Source organism: Balaenoptera ricei, chromosome 6 (assembly GCF_028023285.1).
Source record: "Balaenoptera ricei isolate mBalRic1 chromosome 6, mBalRic1.hap2, whole genome shotgun sequence".
Classification (NCBI taxonomy): domain Eukaryota; kingdom Metazoa; phylum Chordata; class Mammalia; order Artiodactyla; family Balaenopteridae; genus Balaenoptera; species Balaenoptera ricei.
In genome coordinates, this window is record NC_082644.1 from 102,782,690 (window position 1) to 102,801,116 (window position 18,427).

Consider the following 18,427-nt stretch of genomic DNA (forward strand, 5'->3'; position numbering starts at 1 on the left):
TAAAATCACAGTTTAAAAGCATATTCATACCCAACATTATTAGTCATTAGGGAAACGCAAATCAAAACCACAACGGCTGTAATTTTAAAAAAAGGAAAATAACCAGTGTTGGTGAGGATGTGGAGAAATTGGAATCCTCATACGTTGTTGATGGGAATGTAAAATGGTGTCGCCACTGTGGAAAACAGCCTGGCAGTTCCTCAAAAAGCTAAATATAGAATCACCATAACCCAGCGATTCTATTCCTACGTATATATCCAGGAGAAATGAAAACATTTGTCCAGACAAAACTTTGTAGTATACAGATGCTCATAGCAACATTATTCATAATATCCCAGAAGTGGAAACAACCCAAATGTCGATCAACTAATGAGGAGACAAACAAAATGTGGCATATCCTTACGATAAAACACTATTCAGCCATAGAAAGGAAGTACTGTTATACGCTATAACATGGATGAAACTTGAAAACATTAAGCCAAGTGAAAGAAGCCAGACATAATTCTATTTATATGATTCCACTTATATGACTTATACAGAATGGCAAGTCCATAGATAGAAAGTAGATTAGTGGTTGTCAGGAGACAGGGGAAAGGGGAGAATTGAGACTAACCACTAATAGGTCAGTTTCTTTCTGGGATGATGGAAATGTTCTGGAAGGAGATAGTGGTGATAGCTGTACAACATGGTGAATATAGTAAAAACCACTGAATAGCACACCTTAAAATGGTGCATTTTATGTTATGTGAATTATATCTCAAAAAATTAATTAAGAGTATATTCCATGGTAGAGGAGAGTACTCATGATGTATTACAGGGAGAACACAGGGTACTTAGTCTAGCTACAGAATCTACTATGGTCAGTATATACCGCAATTTCTAAAAATTATTAGAGAAAGAGAGAGGGTAGCATGTACAGATACACAGCCACAAACTTAGATATGTAAGAAATATCATGTTTGTCTCAATTTTTCAAGTGGACCAGTGGGAAATTCAGTCTCATTTGGGGGCTCCTTTCCTCTCCCCTCTGTCCACACTAGCCAGAGGGCCCCAACCCCCGCTTCCCTGGGGATGGGTGTTGGGGAAGTTGGGGGTGTCTGGGATTCAGCCTCCCTAGACATCCTCACAGCCACCCCCTCCAGGCCCTGCCTCTTTCCCAATTGGGAAGCCCTTCCCTCTCTACTCTCCCTTTCCCTCCCCTCTCCCTCCCCCTTCCTTCTCGCTGTTCTTAAAGCCACAACCCTCCCCCCACCATACCCCAAGAACGCTTAGGACGAACTCCTCGAACTCCTCGGTGAGCTCAGACATCCTCAAAAGGTGGAAGCAGAGATTCTCTTTAGGAAGCTCTGCCACTCAGCTCTGAAAAAGTACCTTCCCCGGGTCTCTCACCAGGGATACTATGGTAACCAAGCTACCTCCTACAATGGAGAAGGGGGGCAGAGGCAATGCAGAGGGAAAAACAAATTATCCTGCCATATATGTGAACAGAAAACAAGACTTTACATTTTTACAGCATTTGTCTCTGGGGGCGGAATGAGGGGTAATTTTCATTATTCTTCTTTATGCTTGTTTGAATTTTCTACACTGAACATATATAACTTTATCGATTTAAAATAGGATTTAAAAATCCCACCACCCACCATCTAAAAAAACCCAAACTTTCCTCTCCACAAAGCCAGGTCCTCTTTAGTCCTTCCTCCTTCCCTGGCCAGTTGCAATCAGAGTGGAATCGATGCTAAAACTAAAACGGCACTCTTCAGCCCTGTTTGGACAACAGCAAAGCCCTCATGGGCCGAGCAAGGTCGCTGAAATTTGCAAGAAAATGACAGAGAATGCCATGACCCTTGAATGTCAGACATTGAGAAAAGGGAAGGGGAGAGAAGATCTGTGGGAAATGTCTTTGAAGAAAGCTTATGTGTGGGGGGTGGGCTACGAGGGGGCCCAGGGTGTGAGAGGCCTGCCACCTCCGTCACCTTAATGAAGAGAGCTTGACACATGATCCCTGAAAGTGGGGGACACTGGGGCTGGAGGAAGCTCAAGGGGCCTCTGTCAGGGGAGAGAATGACCGTCATCCCAGAGGGTGTTTCCTGAGGCCCATGTGGGCAAGGAGAACTGATAGGCAGCCCATCCAGTACCTGCCTAAGAGAATATTCTGGAAGAGGGTGGGGTCTGGGGGAGGGCTCTGTGTGGGAGGGCAGAGGGAGAGCACTGGCCCCCCTGGGAGCCTCAGACACCCCCGTGAATCTGCCCACAAGAAAGACAGCTTCAGGCTCAGAGAGCATCAAGCCAGCTCACCATGGAACCAGCGAGGTCAGAACTTTCCCCATCCTCCCTTTAGCTTTCTTCCTTCCCTACTGCTCAAAGCCTGGCTGGGTAGAAATGGCAGCCTGGACTATGTGGTACGGGGCTGGGGAGAGAAGAAGCTGACTTCTGCCCCTTTTTCTGGACCAGAACATTCTACATGGGTCTGGGCATTCTCATGATTGTCTCAGAAGGACTGTCCTTGCCTCAGACTAAGCAGAAAAGTTTCCCCTCCCCAGAGTCATCCCACTGACTGCATTTTAAAGAGAGTGAGATGCAAAAATCAAGTTGTGGGTTTTTTTTTTTTTTTCGTTGCTCTGGGTCTTAGTTGCGGCTCATGGGCTTCTTAGTTGCAGCTCGTGGGCTCCTTAGTTGCGGCATGCATGTGGGATCTAGTTCCCTAATCAGGGATTGAACCTGGGCCCCCTGCATTGGGAGCATGGAGTCTTAACAACTGTGCCACCAGGGAAATCCCAAGCTGTGGGTTTTTGTTTGTTTGTTTGTTTGTTTTTAAGGTTTTGTGATTATCTGCTTTTATACTTTTGGTTGCATTATATGTAAATTGATTTTTTTGAGGTACATATATTTTTATTAATTTTTATTGGAGTATAGTTGCTTTACAATGTTGTGTTAGTTTCTGCTGTACAGCAAAGAAAGTCAGTTATACGTATATATATATCCACTCTTTTTTAGATTCCCTTCCCAAAGGTCACCACAGAGCACTGAGTAGAGTTCCCTGTGCTATACAGTAGGTTCTCATTCGTTACCTATTTTCAAGTTGTGTTTTTAATTACATCACAATCTGGCTTCTTCAACTTGCTAGTTCCAATAGCATTATTTTCAGCAGTCGCTTCGAGCCAGGCTACTAACAAAAGTAAATGCCCATCTAGCCTCAGAATAATCCTAGAGGCAGGCACTGCCCTCCTAAGGATCCCAAAGGAGAAACTGAAGCCTGGAGCAGTTAGAGGACATGTCCTCTGTCACACAGCAGGTATGTGGCAGATCTGAGGGTCTCTGTGACACCCTGTCTGGGCTGACCAGCCTCGTCTGTGAAATGGGGATGCAGTGGGTTACCTTGCAGGGTCACCACAAGGATTCATTCAGAGGTGAGTGGAGGTACCACGGCAGGAGGTGCAGTAAAGTCACACCCTTTTGGGGCCTACCCTCCGCCCCATCCCCCAGGTCTGTGTCTCTAGGCGGGGCCAGGGCTGTGTGTTTAGCCTGGTGGGTCCTCACATCTGGAAAGCACAGCTTTGCTGGCACGTATTGGCTTTTGGATTCTGGAACCCCCCCGCATCTGTCCCCCATCCTCCATCTCCAGGCAGTTGACAGCAGGAATCCCACAGCCAGGCTGGCGGGGAGGTGAGGACGGGGGAGTCCAGGCTGTGGGGAGGACGGCTGCCTCTCCTGAGAGCTGCCAGGGTGAGGTCTGGCCGGCTTCCCCTCCCTCAGGCCAGAGCCCCTGCTAACCTCGCTTGACGTCGATGTTTCTGGTTTACTAGGAGCCAGGCAGTACCCGTGAGTCCTCAACATGTGAGAGGCTGAGGTTTCCTCTGCTGCTGTCTGCCTGGCACCCTGCTGGCCCTTCCAGAGGGGCCAAGGAATTGGGTCTGCAGAGATCTGGAGCAGGAGGAAATGAGGGACCCCGTGCCCCGCTCCCGGCCTGGGGGCAGAATGGCCTCAGCCTCCACAGTGGGGCAGCGAGGGGGCAAGGACTCCTGGGCCAGGCCCTCCTTCTGGAGGCAGGAGTCCTGCGTTCTGGCCTCGCTTACTGTGTGACCTCAGGCAGAGCTGTCTGCCTCTCTCAGCCTTGTGAGCCCAGGTGTATGTAGGGGAAGAAAAGTAATGTTCCCTCTACCCTTCTGAGTTCTTAGCTGAGACCCCTGTAATAAAAGACATTAACAAGAGGAAAAACAGAAGTTTATGAACATGTATCCCTCGTGAACACATGGGCCATAGCCAGGAGGAGTCACTCCCTGAGATGGCCTAGAATTCAGGCTGAAGCACCATCTTAATAGGGAAAGGGGTGGGAGGATGCAGATCTCTTAGGGTGGAGGAAATGATTTTAGGAAAAGTGAATGGGCTCCTAGAAGAATAGACGGGAAGCGTGATAGTGTAACAGGGAAGAGCAAAATCTGACTCCATGTTGGATCTGTTTCTTTTACTTTAACCTTTGCTTTTGTTATTAGAATCACACATAATGGTCTGCCTCAGGGAACCCTGCCCCTCTGCCTGAGTGTTAAACTAAAGAGCCTTTGTTCAGCTCACAATCTGACCCTGCCCACCTGTAAATGGCTGCAGAAAAGAAGAAATGAACACATTCCCTCCCCAATGCTGGCCAAGCCAGGCAAAACTAATGGCCTTTTTACTTTACTTCCTCAGCTCCTCCCCCTCTCTGTTCTGTAAAAGAAACTGTCATCCAGACTCTGATAAGAAGGTTTTTGGGGGACACTAGTCCGCCATCTTCTTGGTCTGCTGGCTTTCCGAATAAAGTCACTATTCCTTGCCTCAACATCTCGTCTCCCAGTTTATTGGCCTGTCATGCGGCGAGCAGACAGGCCAATAAATTAGGTTTGTGATGAAGCTTGTGTGGGTGTGGCATCGACGTCTAGTCTCTTCTGTGTCTAGATTCAACTCCCCTGGTTGACGACACTCCAGGGGAGGAGATTGATGACCACTGAGTTCCTTTTGGAGGATCTATCTGGAGGCAGATAAAGAGAGTTCAGAGGAAGCCTTTCCTTGCATTTGCTGTTTTTAAGTGCCTACAACTCACAATAATCGATATATCAAAGAGACATATATTGGGGTGGCACATTCTGTTACCCTTCACCAAAAAAGAGGGAAGTAGTTCTGCACTGCGTGTGTGTGTTTGTGTGTGTGTGTGTGGGTGTGTGTTTACATGCTTGTGTGCTTGTGTGTGAGTATGAGTGAGAGCTAGGGGGCTTTGGAAACGTGGAGGGAGCATTTTCGGTTGTCACAATGATGGACACGGGGTGTTATTGACATATAGTGCTGCAAAGCCGGGGATCGTAAATGTCCTGCTCTGCACAGGACCGTCCCATGCAGTAAGGGCTGGTTGTATCTCATAGAAATTCTAGGCAAGATAACTTCCAAGGTCTGGAACTTTTGATATTTTGGGATCATTTTTGGAAAAAAAAAAAAGCTTGTTGCTACTTAACCTGAGGAGGAATTTTCTTGCGCTATTATGGTTATGGCGCCAAAGAATGAAGACACGTCAAAGGCCCCCTTGCCCTGGAAGAGCGTGGGTCTAGTTAACTGGAAAGCTCCTTGATGGGGGTGACTCTGGGAAGGTTTGGGATGAAGGGCTGGAGGCGGCAGAGTTCCTATCCCTGACACACTGGAGTTGGGGGGCAGAGGAAGGGGGTGTGATGGGGAGGAGGAGAGAGGAGACCCTCGTGTGTGGAGTGCTGGGCCCTTGAGGGCAGGAGCCCTATGATGCAAGCTGAACAGGGAAAAATTCTTGGAGGTGTGGGGTTGGGGAGAAAAGGATGCTTAAAAATGGCAAAGTCAGATGTCCAGTATAAAGTTGTGTTCCACACTGTAAACATTTTTCCACGTTCCATCTTCAGTTAAATCTAGGGCACACCCACAGATGCCTTGGGGGAATGAGTTTTTCCTGGCCCTTGAGGAAGGGGCTGAGTGTCGCATCTCAGTAGAGGCACCAAGGAACTGAGAGAGTGCTTCTGGAGATACTGAGTGATCCACACTGAATCAGCTCTGAGAAGTTTGGAAGCAGAGAGACTACAAGAAGGCGAAACCCTCATGCTGAAATCATGGAGAGGGCGTTAGACTGGAGTGAAAGATGCCTGGCAATCCAGTAATTATAGCCCTAATGATGACTAGCATTTACTGAACGTTTACCATCAGCAGGTTTGAAGAGGCATGTATTACTGTGGTTAAATAAGCAGTTCCCAGTTTGGGTTACCTGGGTCTAAATCCCGGCCTATATTATTTCATCGGTCTAAATCGATTACATAATATAACCCACATAAGGCACGGAGCACCGTCCACGGCATACATTTCTCAGTAGAATCAGTGGTTATCGTGACAATGGTCACTGCTCCGTTATCTCCAGGGGCGGGGAGACGGCAGCTGACATTCAGGTTTCCGTATGTCCTCTCATTTAATTCTCACATCAGTTCCATGAGGCGAATGCTCTATTCCCCATTGTACAGATGGAGAAATGTAGGCTCGGAGAGGTGCAGCCACTTTCCCTGAGGCCACGTAGCTAGCAAGCACTGGAGTCCGGGTTTGGACTCAGGTCTCTCTGACCCCATAACCCTGCTCTTTGTTCTCCTCCAGGCAGCCTCCGGGATTGTCTAGCAGTGGGGGGAGGTGCCTTGATAGATCATGAGCTCCCTGTCAATAGGCACTGGAAGAGGGTTTTCTGCTCTGGGCAGGAGCGCAGATGATTTCTGGCTCTAGGACTCAACGCTGTGACTCAGTTTTAGGCTCTGGGAAGGGTTGTGGGAATTGCTGGTGAGCTTCCAGGCCTAGTCACAAGGTTTGAGAGCCAGGGTGTGCTAAGAAGGCCTGCAGACCCAGGAGGCCACTGTGCTGCCCTTAACACACATGGAGGTGGTGTGAGTGTGTGTGCACGATGAATTGACACTGTTTTGTTTTCTTCACCAAGAGCGCCGGCCCTGCTGGTGTGGTCACCTCACAAGGAATAGTCTGCACTCTGGGTCGCAGGTGCAGGATATGGGCACAAAATTCCAGGAAGAATGACAGGGGCGGGCTGGAGGCTTGGTGACCACTGTGTCCCTGACATTCTTTATGCAGAAAGTGTAACCCTTCTGTTCTCCTGGGCTGGGAACACTGCCTCAGGAGACAGTGGGCATGAGAGCCCCACGGGTGGCCCAGAGGCCTGGGAGCAGGAGACAGTAAGTCAGGACCAGCTGTGCCACCAACCCATTGGGGGACCTTCGCTTCCCCCATCCAGACAAGAAGGGGCTCAGGCCAGTCTCCTGGGCAGTGGGGAGGGTCCTGGATGTCTGACTTGACATCCTTGGAATTCCCCAAGCTGGGAAGGCTCAGGAGTATTCCCCTAAAAGGCCTGGTTGGGGAATGACTAGCCCAAAGAAGCATTATTGCATCAAAGAAAAGGAAAGCAATTCGGTGCAGAAATTTCCGGTAGGAAAGGTACCGGGAACATTCCCAGGTTGGGAGTGGAGATGGGGGGCACTTTCTTCCTGCTTAGGGCATGTGACCTCTCCAGGGGAAAAAGAACAGCTGCTCCCACCTCAGGACAGAGTGTGAGAAAATGGGCTGGAATTACAGCAGGAGGGATTAAGGTTAGACACTTAGTTCAACCAGATAAAGCAGTCACTTGGATCGTTTACTCTGGGAGGGATTCAGTCTGAAGTTGTAAACAGGTTTAACAAGGCTTAGAGAAATCCACAGAAACTGCACACAAATGGAGAAGTATGGGAAAGGTAAGTTTTCAAATCAACAATGGAGTTTTAGTATTGGCCATATTCCTGGTACTGTGCTGGGTGTCTTGGCAATGGGTACATGGTCCTTATTCCCCAGAAACTTGTAGCACATTGCTAGAAGAAAGAGTCTGAAAACCAGTCAAAAGCCAAAAAAAAAAAAAAAAAAAAAATCAAAGTTCAAATCCAGGATGTAATATTTATTGAGCACTTGCTGGGCGCTAAGCCCTTTGCATTCACGAGATCATGGAATGAATGAAAAAAATAACCCTGTTTTGTGGAGGGAGAAGTGGGCTCAGAGAGGTTGCATCCCATGGCTGGGGCCACACAGCTGTTAAGCAGCAGAACTGCCTTTCTTCAATGTGCCATATATTCCCATGCTAGATGCCCGAGCTGGGGACCTTTCTCATTCCTTCTCTGTGCCAGGTGCTGTGCCACATGGTGGGGGTCCTAGGGACAACAGGCCAGCCCCCATCCTCATGGGTTTACCTTCTATGGCTGGTTCAGAGGAGGAATTCTTGCTACTGGAAATTTGGTGTCTGCAGACCCATTCCAGAGGCATTCAAGGCAGTGAGAAGCCCAGGCAGGGGTGCAGGGGCTCAAGGAAGGTGGGATCGGAGAGGTCACCAGGAGATCAAAGCTTTCTGTGGGAAGGTGGTCAGGCTAGGTGAGGACAGATGTCCCTAACTCTAGGGTTATTCACGGAGGGGAGGTCACCGTGGATGCAGAACTTCCAGGAGCCCCTGGCTGTAGCGCCTGGATTTCCAGCATCCCAGGCATATAGCGAACACTGCCCTTGGAGACAGGATGGGAAAGTGGTTAGGGGCACAGGTTTTGGAATTGGGCAGATCTGGACTCAGCCCAGCTCTAGCTCTGTGTGACCCTGAACAAGTAACTTGCCCTCTCTGAGGCTCAGTTTCCCCAACTGTTAAACAAAAATACTTTCCTTGCAAGGGTTGGCCCAGTGCTTGGCACGTTATAAGCACCCCATCTATGGGGGCTGCTATCATTCGGTTATGATTGGGCAATTCTTGCCTCTGCTTGCTTTCTGGTCTCAGTTTCCCAGATAACAGGACGTCTTCTGAGCAGCTCTGAGAGGCCAGGGCTCTGTCAGAGACTCTAGGCAGGGGCTGACCAGAGCCTGGTCCCCACGGAGATCAAATTTCCAGCCCCTCAATGGAGCCAAGTAAACACAGGGGAGACAGCGAGGCTCCCTCAGCTGCCCACTAACAACCAGATTCCTGAAGCTACCGCAGCCGCAGCTGCTCTCTCTGATTGCGTCTGGCTCCAGTGTCCCCAGGCCCTGCTGCTGTCACCCTCATGAGACCCTGGGGTTTAGGGTACGGGTGTGGAAGAGGCGGTGCAAGCCAGTTTCGTGGTGTCGGTGGCGGCCAGTGTGTCAGCTGCTTCCAGGTGCAGATGGCTTGTCTCTCGAAGTTTTCCTTTCCAGATCCCTCCTTCCTCTGTTGGTGATTTCATGGACCACTAAAGCTGCTGACAGATGAGATAGAGTGCAGGATGCTAAGAAAACTCCCTCCCCCAGCCCTGCAACTGCTGCACCCCCGTTCATCCAGGCCAAGGTCAGTGGCCCCAGCTTTATAACCTCTAAATTCTTCTTCTATTCTCTGACTTTTTACTTTCCAAGAGAAATCAGCATGTATTTACTGAGCACATCTATGTACTAGGCATATGTAGCAAAATCCCAGTCTTTAAGGATTTTATCATTTCTGCCTGGTGAACTCCTATCCACCCTCAAAGCCCAGTCCCAATACCCTCTTCCATTTCTCCATGCTATTAATCTCATGCCACTTCCTCAGTGGTTCTCTGCACGTGGTCACGTGAGCTTTTCAGCAGCTCTTTGGGGCCAAGCTTCCTCCCACTTGAGAACTTTCACTGGTGCTGCCCGCTCCGATCTCACCATTCCCGAGCAAACCATATTCACTCTTCAGAACCTAGGGCCCCTGGACTTTACCCTCAAAGGGTAAAGATGCTCAAGATCCCCAAGGGGTTCTGTCAGTTAAGCATTTACAGTGTGTTATTTGATTCCTGTCTGTCTCCCTCCCTGTAATATAAATTCCACGGGAGCAGGGAGTGTGTGTCTTTGTTTACTTTTGTCATCTTGGGTCTGGTATGTGGAGGACTCTCAGTATGCATCTGCTGAATGGACCCGCTCTTCCATGAAGTCTTCCCTGATTTCCTCAGGCACTGTTTCTCTCCTGTCTGCATGTTTCTCATCACTTTCTTTCTTGTCTTACTTTGTTTATTCTGGAATATTTATACATATAGAAAAGTGCACAAAATATGTGTACAGTTTAACAAATAATTTTAAAGCAAACACCCACTTAACTACCACCCAGGTAGAGATGTAGAACATAATCAGCAACCAGAACTCCCTGTGTGCCTTTCTCTTCCCACTAGAGTTAGCCATGGCCTTAAGTTGTGATCATTTCTTGCTTTATTTTATAGTTTTGTTTCTACAAAGGCATTCCTAAACCACAGAGTTTCATTTTGCCCACTTTTTGGAACTTCATGTGCACAGAATCATACTGCACATATTTTTGTGTGGGCTTGGCGTCTTTGGCTCAATATTATGTTTGCAAAGCTCGTCCACATTGGGGTGTATAATTGCAGTTCATTAACTTTCTCTGAGTACAGTTTTTTATCATATGACATCATTTATTTATTCATTCTTCTGCCAATAGACATTTTAACTGTGCTGCTATAAACTTTCCTTTTTGTCTTTTGTAGCACATGAGCACTCAAATTTCAGGCTATATACCTAGGACTGGAATTGCTGGGTCATAGGATATGCATTACATCAATTGTATGAAACAATGCCAACTGTTTTCTAAAGTGTTTGTACCAACTTACCCTCTCGTAGCAGTGAATGAGAGTTCCCATTGCTCCACATCCTTGTGAACACTTGTTATTGCCAGATTTTTAATCTTTGTCAATCTAGTGGGTATGTTATTTCATCTCATGATTTAAATTTGCATTTCTCTCATTACCAGTAAGCTTGAACACCTTTTCTCATTGTTATTAGCCATTTGGATTTTCTGGGGGAGGTGTCTTTTGAAGTCATTTATCCTTTCTTTTTCTCATTCGATTGTCGGAATTTACTCTGGATATGGGTTCTTTGTCAGATACGTGTTGTAAATATCCTCTCCCACCCTGAGGTTTATCTTTTCACTCCTTTAATTGCATTTCTGGGGGGTCAGACATTTTAAAATTTAATGTATCAAATTTATCAAACTTTTCCTTTATGTTTAGTGCTTTTTGAGAAGTCCTTCCCTAGCTTGGGCTCATAATATCTTTTCAAAGTTTTATAGTTGCTTTTCATATTTAGGTCTGCAATCTACATGGAATTTTTTTGTTTGGTATGATGTGAGATAGTGGTCAAGGTTCATTTTTTCCTTCCATATGGCAATCCCTAAACAGCATTGTTTATTGTAAACACTGTCCTTTCCTCACCACATCACCTTTGTCTTCAGTCAAGTGTCCGTCTATGTGTGGGTCTGTTTCTGGATTCTGTCCCATTGGACTGTGTGTCCATTCTTGTACCAACATCACATTTTACTACAGCTTGACTTTTCTGTATTATATCTTTATATAAGTCTTGACAGCTGGTAGAGCAACTCATTCAACTTATATCAATATATTCTTTGAGTATCTCGCTCTTTTCAATTTCTATATACATTTTAGAATCAGCTTTTCAGGAGGGAGATGCAAAAGGGAGGAGATATAGGTATATGTATATATATAGCTGATTCACTTCGTTATACAGCAGAAACTTAACACACCATTGCAAAGCATTTATACTCCAATAAAGATGTTAAAAAAAAAATAGAATCAGCCTTTCAAGTTCTACTAACACACACACAAACACACACACACACACCCCTCTGTTCATCCCTGAACTTTCTGTATCCATCCTTCACAGCACTTAGCACTGGATTATAGATGTTTATGTGTCTATCTCCCCATCCAGGCTGTAAGCGTTGCTCAGGGCAAGGACTCTGACTTCACTTCATTTCTATATCCCAAGGCCTTCCTTCCTTGTTGAATGGAGTGGAAGATATATTCATCTTGCCCAAAATCATCTAAAAGGTCCCAGAGAGTTGGAACAAGAGGAGAATGAGGATGCAAGACAACTTGAACACAAGGCCCCAGCAAGGCAGCTGTCTCATCCTGAGTTCAGCCAATGAAACTACAGTCAAATTCATGCTAGAGGGGAGCTCGCTGTGTTGAATGTACCGAGGATGTTCTAGGATATTGGTCTCCAACATGGCACCTCCATAAAGGATTTTCAAACTTAGGACACCCTGAGGGTCCCAATTTTCTTTTTTGGCCACGCAGTGTGGCCTGCAGGATCTTCCCCAGCTAGGGATCAAACCCGCACCCCCTGCAGTGGAAACACGGAGTCTCAACCACTGGGTCGCCAGGGAAGTCCCATACAGGATTTTTAAAAGATGATTTTAACTATTCCCAGTGTTCTCCTTATGTGCTGACCTTAGAACCAACTTCCACATATGTCAGGACTCCATCTAACTTTCTATGGCACAAACCTCCCCAGTAACAACTTTTTTGCAAGCTCCTTGAAAGCAGGGTCTGTTTCTGTTTACTGCAGAAGTGCCGTTCCGTGGTACTTGGCACATTGTAGGTCCTTAGTAAATGCTGTAATTATGATTAGTAAATGTTGCTAACTCTTCAGTCTTACCTGCTTTCCACAAATGTTTTGTTTAAAGAACTCTTCTAAAAAGTAACTATTGAGACATACCTTACATGCAATAAAATGCATCCATAAATGTATATTTTGATGTGTTTTGACAGATATATACATCTGTGTAACCACCACCGCTATCAAGATACAGAACATTGCTGTCACTTCCAAAAGTTTCCTCATGACCCATTCCTGACAATACCTTCCACCTCTGGCCTCAGTCCACACTGATCTGCTTACTGTCACAGTAGACTAGATTTGCCTTTTCCAGAGATTGATATAAATGGGATCATATAGTGTGTAGTATTTTGTATCTGGCTTCTTTTACTCAGTGTAACATTTTTGAGATTCACCCATGTGTATACGAGTAGTTCACTTCTTTTGGCTGTGGATCAGTGTTCTATTGCATGGATGTACCAGTTTTTTTATACAGTCACCAGTTGACTGACATTTGGATTATTTCCAATTTGGGGATATTACAGGTAAAGCTACTATGAACATTCACGTACAAGTCTTCTCTAAGATAAATACCTCAGAGTGGAATTGCTGGGTGATGCAGTAAATGCATGCTAAACTTTATAAGCAGCTGCCAACCTGTTTTCAAAGTATCATTTTATATCCTCACCAGTGATATATGAGAATTCTAGTTGCTCCATATCTTCATCAGCACTTGGTATTGTCAGTAATTTTAATTTTAGCCATTCTGGTGAGTGTGTAGTAGAATTTCATTGTCATTTGTATTTACATTTCTCTAATGACAAATGACATTAAGCATCATATGTGCTTATTGGTTATTTGTGTATCTTCTTTTGTGGAGTGTCTATTCAAACTTAAATTTTAAAAATTGGATTATCTTTTTAGTATTGATTTGAAAGATTTCTTCATATATTCTGGATACAGGTTCTTTGTCAGAATATTGTATCGTGAATATTTTCTCCTAGCTTGTGGCTAGTCTTTTCACTTCTTAACAATGTCTTTAAAGAGCAGAAGTTTAAATTTTGATGAAGGTCAATTAAAATTTTTTTTCTTTTACATTTAGTGCATTTTGTGTCCTTTATAAGAAATTCTTGCCTAATTCAAGGTTGAAAGATTTTCTCCTATATTTTCTTCTAGAAGTTTTATAATTTTAGCTTTTATGCCTCAGCCTATGATCTATTTTACATCAATTTTTTGTATATGGCAAGAGGTAAAGGTCAGGTTCATTTATTTTTTATACTGATTCCTCCTTGAATTATCTTGACACTTTCATCAAAATCAACTGACCATATATGCTTGGGTCTATTTCGGGACTCTCTATTCTGTTCCGTTGATCTTTATGTCAACAATTTTGCCAGTAGCATGCTGTCTTAATTACTACAGTGTTATAATAGGTTTGAAATCAGGAAGTTTAAGTCCTTCAAATTTCTTCTTCTTTTTCAACATGATCTTAGTTATTCTAGGTTTTTTTCTTTTCCATATACATTTTATAATCACCTGGTCAATTTCTATAAAAAAGGCTGCTGGGATTTTGTTTGGAATTGCCCTGAATCTGTAGTTCAATTTGGGGGGAATCTGTAGATCACTTCTAACAACAATGAGATTTTTCAGTCAAAGAATATAGTATATCTCTCCATTTCTTTGGGAATTTCTTAATATCTGTCAGCAATATTGTATAGTTTTTCTCATACAGGTGTTGCATATATTTTGTTAAGTATATCCCTAAGTGTTTGATATCTTTTTGATGCTATTGTAAATGGCATTTTCATAAATTCAATTTCAAGATGTTCATTGCCATTATATAGAAATACAATTTATCTGTGAATATTGACCTTGTATCCTGCAACCTTTTTAAACTCACTTATTAGTTGTAGTAGCTTTTTATGAGGTTCCTTGGGATTTTCTGTGTATATGGGATTGGGGTTTTTCCCCAGTAAAGATTGTTTTGCTCCTTCCTTTCCAACATGTATGTACTTTATTTTTTTCTTGCTTTATTGCACTGGTTAGAACCTCCTGTACAATGCTGAATCAAAATGTTAAGAGTGAGCATCTTGACTTGTTCCCAGTTTTAGTGAGAAAGCATTCAATCTTCACCATTAAGTAGGATTTTAGCCCTAGCTTTTTTTTTTTTAATAGACATTCTTTATCAAATTGAAGAATTTCCTTCTATTTCTAGTTTGCTGAGAGCTTTAAATTATGCATGAGTATTGAATTTTGTCCATTTTTATCTGAACTTACTGAGATAATCATGTGGCTTTTCTCCTTTATTCTGTCAATATTGTGAATAATATTAATTAATTTTCAAATGTTAAACCACCTTTGCATTCCTGGGATAAATGTACTTGGTCATTTTATGCATTGCTGTGTTCAATTTGCTAAAATTTAAAGGATTTTTCCTCTCTGTTTATGAGGGATATTGTTCTGTAATTCCTCCCTCCCTCCCTTCCTCTCTCCCTTTTTCTTTCTTTCTTTCTTTCTTTCAACTTGTATTGTCTCTGATGTTGGTATCATGGGAATGATGGGTATCACAAAATGAGCTGGGAAATTCCTCCTCCTATATTCTTTAAAAAAGTTTGTGTAAGATTGGTGTTATTTCTGCTTTAAATATTTGATAGAATTCACCAGTGAAGTCATCTGGGTTTGGAGTTTTATTTGTGTGAAACTTAATTACAAATCTAATTCTTTAATAGATATAGGACTATTCAGATCTTCTATTTTTTTTTTTTTTGAGTTAGTTTTGTTAATTTATGTCCTTCAAGAAACTTGTCCATTTAATCTAAATTTTCAGATTTATTAACGTAATGCTGTTTGTATTGTCCCCTATTGTCCTGTTAGGATTTATAGTGATGCTCCTCCTGCATTCTTGATATTGGTAATTGTGTCTTCTTTCTTTTTGCTCTTGATCAATCTGGTTAGAAGTTTATTAATTTTATTAATTTTTCCCCAATAAACATCTTTTGATCTTACTGACTTATTCTATTCTATTGTTTTTTCTCTTATGGTTCATTGATTTCTGTTCCCTAGTATTCCCTCCCTTTTTCTTCCTTTGGGTTTATTTGTTCTTCTTTTTCAAGCTTCATCAATTAGAAGCTTAGATCATTGATTTGAAACCTCTCTTTTTTCTAATATAAACATTTGAAGCTATAAATTTCCCTTTAAGCACTTTTTAAGCTGCATCCCACTCATTTTCCCTGGGCTTCAATTTACCCCGAATGCCTACTTCAGAGTCTTGGCGTGACCAGCCCCTGCTTTGCAAAGGGGAGTCCTCCATAAATGGCCTCTTCACTTCCACTGTTGTTCCTTCTAATTCCTTTCCCCAGGACAGCCAGAGGGAAGTTTACCATGTTCTTACAACCTTCCACTGGCTCCCTCTCTACTTAGAAAAATATCCAAGCCCCTATCAAGACCCTGCATGATCTGGCTCCCATCCACCTCCTGGATCTCATTTTCTCTCTCCTATCTGCATTCCAACTGTGCTGGCCTTCTTTTTTGTTTCTCTCAACTCATGAAGCTCTTTCTTGCCTCTGAGCCTTTTTAAATGCCATTCGCATTGTCTGGAATGCTCTCCCCCCGTATCAGTTAACAAACCATCCCCAAACCTCGTAACTTAAAACAACAATCATTCATGATTTCTTAGGAGGCAGTGAGTCAGCCAAATAGCTCTGATGGTCTGGTTGGGGCTTGGTTGACCTTGGTTGGGGCCACTAATACATCTTGGGTCACTGGTGGGTTGGATAGTGGCCCTGCTGATCTTGGCTGGGGTCCCTTACATGTGGGTGATCCGAGGGCTGTTGACTGGTCTAGCCTGGCCTTGGCTGCAATGGCTGAGACAACTTGGCTCTCATCCATGTGCCTCTCTCATCTCTCCAGTAGGCTTGCTGGGGGTGAAGGCAGGAGTCCAAGGGAAGGTAGACTCCTGCAAGCATGTTTTCAAGACTCTGTGTAGGTCAGGTCTCCTAATAGCCTATTGGAAAAGCGAGTCCATGGCCAAGCCCAGATTCAAGGGTGGAGAAATAGACTCTGCATCTTTAGTGGGAAGAACTGCAAGGTCACAGGACCTTGCAAAGGAGAAAAGTGGGAGCATCTTCATCCCTGCCCCCTCTTTCTACCTAGTACCTTCTCACGCTCTATCTCCTCCTTGAAGAAGTCTTCTCTGACCATCCTGGGGGCAACAGTCGTCCTCGAGTTTTTCTCAGTCAGAGTCCTGGTTTGCTTCCTTCACAGTCCTCAGCTGTAATTCTTTCTCGTGTGTGTGTGTGTGTGTGTGTGTGTGTGTGTGTTTCCCATGGCCTGGCAGGGGAGCAGGGACCACGACATCTGTGTGCCCTTTGTGTCCCCAGGTTCAGCCCAGGGCCTGGCACAATGTAAGCGCTCCGCAAATATTCGTGCACTGCCTTGGGGCAGACAGTCCCCTTCCCTGAGTTGCCAAGTCCCAGGAGTGGGGCCTTACAGAAAGAAAACAGCTCCCACACTCAACCTGGGTGCCGAGGCTGCCCTTGGCGTTCGAAATGAGGCTCACAAGCCAGGCTGAACTGGTGGCCACTCCCTGGCTGGAAAGTCACACTCCTTGCTTAGAAGGGCAGGTCATCCTGCCCCGAGGGACTCACAGGCCTTGCTCTACTGCCCTTCATTCTTAAAATAGATTTAAAAACCCACTCTGTGGAGTGAGGACCTCTGGAGTTTCAGAACTGGAAGGTCAGAGCCTGTGGGCCCTGGTCCCCTGTGGGTTTGAGGCCGCAGTGCCTGCTTGGTGGGACATCATAGGACCAAGCCTGCCTCTGACTCCCGGGTCTGATTCACCCCATCAAATCCCCATGGGACTTCCAGCTCTGTCCCTCTACGTTGTAGCCATAGGGGCATTCGGAAGTCTGCCCAGCTCACCATTTGGGGCAACATATTGGAAGTGAGATATTGAACTGGACCTTCTTCATTCTCTCCAACATTAATGTTAATAATACTGTAGCATTCCCTCCTTATCTGCCGTTTTGCTTTCCACGGTTTTAGTTACCTGTGGTCAACCACGGTCCAAAAATATTAAATGGAAATTCCGGAAAGAAACAATTCATCTGTTTTAAGTTGCACACTGTTCTAAGTAGCGTGATGAAATAATCTACCCCCGTCCATCTTTGTCCTGCCTGGGACGTGAATCACCCCTTTACCTGCCTGTTAGTCACCTCTTGGTTATCAGATCAGCTGCTGAGGTATCACAGTGCTTGAATTCAAGAGACTCTTATTTTACGTAATAATGGCCCCAAACCTCATGCGTAGCGATGCCGGCAATTTGGATCTGCCAAAGAAGCCGTGAATTGCTTCCCGTAAGTAAAAAGGTGAAAATTCTCAACATAGTGAGAAAAAAAAAATCATATGCTGAAGTTGCTGAGATCTACTAAGAACTAATCTTCTATTCGTGAAATTGTGAAGAAGGAATAAGAAATTCTTGCCAGTTTTGCTGGTGTACCTCAAACTGTAAAATTAGGGCCACAGTGCATGATACATGCTTGGTGAAGATGGAAAAGGTATTCAATTTATAAAATATTTTGAAAGACAGAGACCATATTCACATAACTTTTATTACTGTATGTTGTTATAATTGTTCTATTTTATTATTAGTTACTGTGGCTAATCTCTTACTGTGCCCAACTTATAAATTAAACTTTATCATAGGATAAAACATAGTATATATAGGGTTCGGTACTATTTGTGGTTTCAAGCATCCACTAGGGTCTTGGAACCTATCCCCTGCGGATAAGGGCAGGGGGGCTACTATAATAGTAGTAAAATAGTAACTACAGTTTCCTTGGCATGTACAGTGTGTAAGATACTTTGCATAGCTTGGCTCATTCAAGTCTCACAATGACTGTGTGGCTGGTAACATTTCAGACCCATTTGACAGATGGGGAAACAGAGCACGTCGGAGTGTGTCTGAGGTTGCAAAGTACAGATTTGAATTCAGGTCTGTCTATGGCTGGAGCCAGTG

At 44.4% G+C, this 18,427-nt stretch overlaps 2 long non-coding RNA genes across 4 annotated transcripts in view; both read left to right on the forward strand.

Moving 5' to 3' along the window:
• The window catches only part of LOC132367301 (uncharacterized), a 67,501-nt gene that overhangs the window by 29,506 nt on the left and 19,568 nt on the right, over window positions 1–18,427 (forward strand). The gene's annotated exons all lie outside the window — the stretch shown is intronic.
• On the forward strand, window positions 7,591–12,880 carry LOC132367302 (uncharacterized). The gene is made up of 3 exons (XR_009503755.1): window positions 7,591–7,757; window positions 9,205–9,334; window positions 11,800–12,880. It is a non-coding gene; the product is annotated as an uncharacterized LOC132367302 (long non-coding RNA).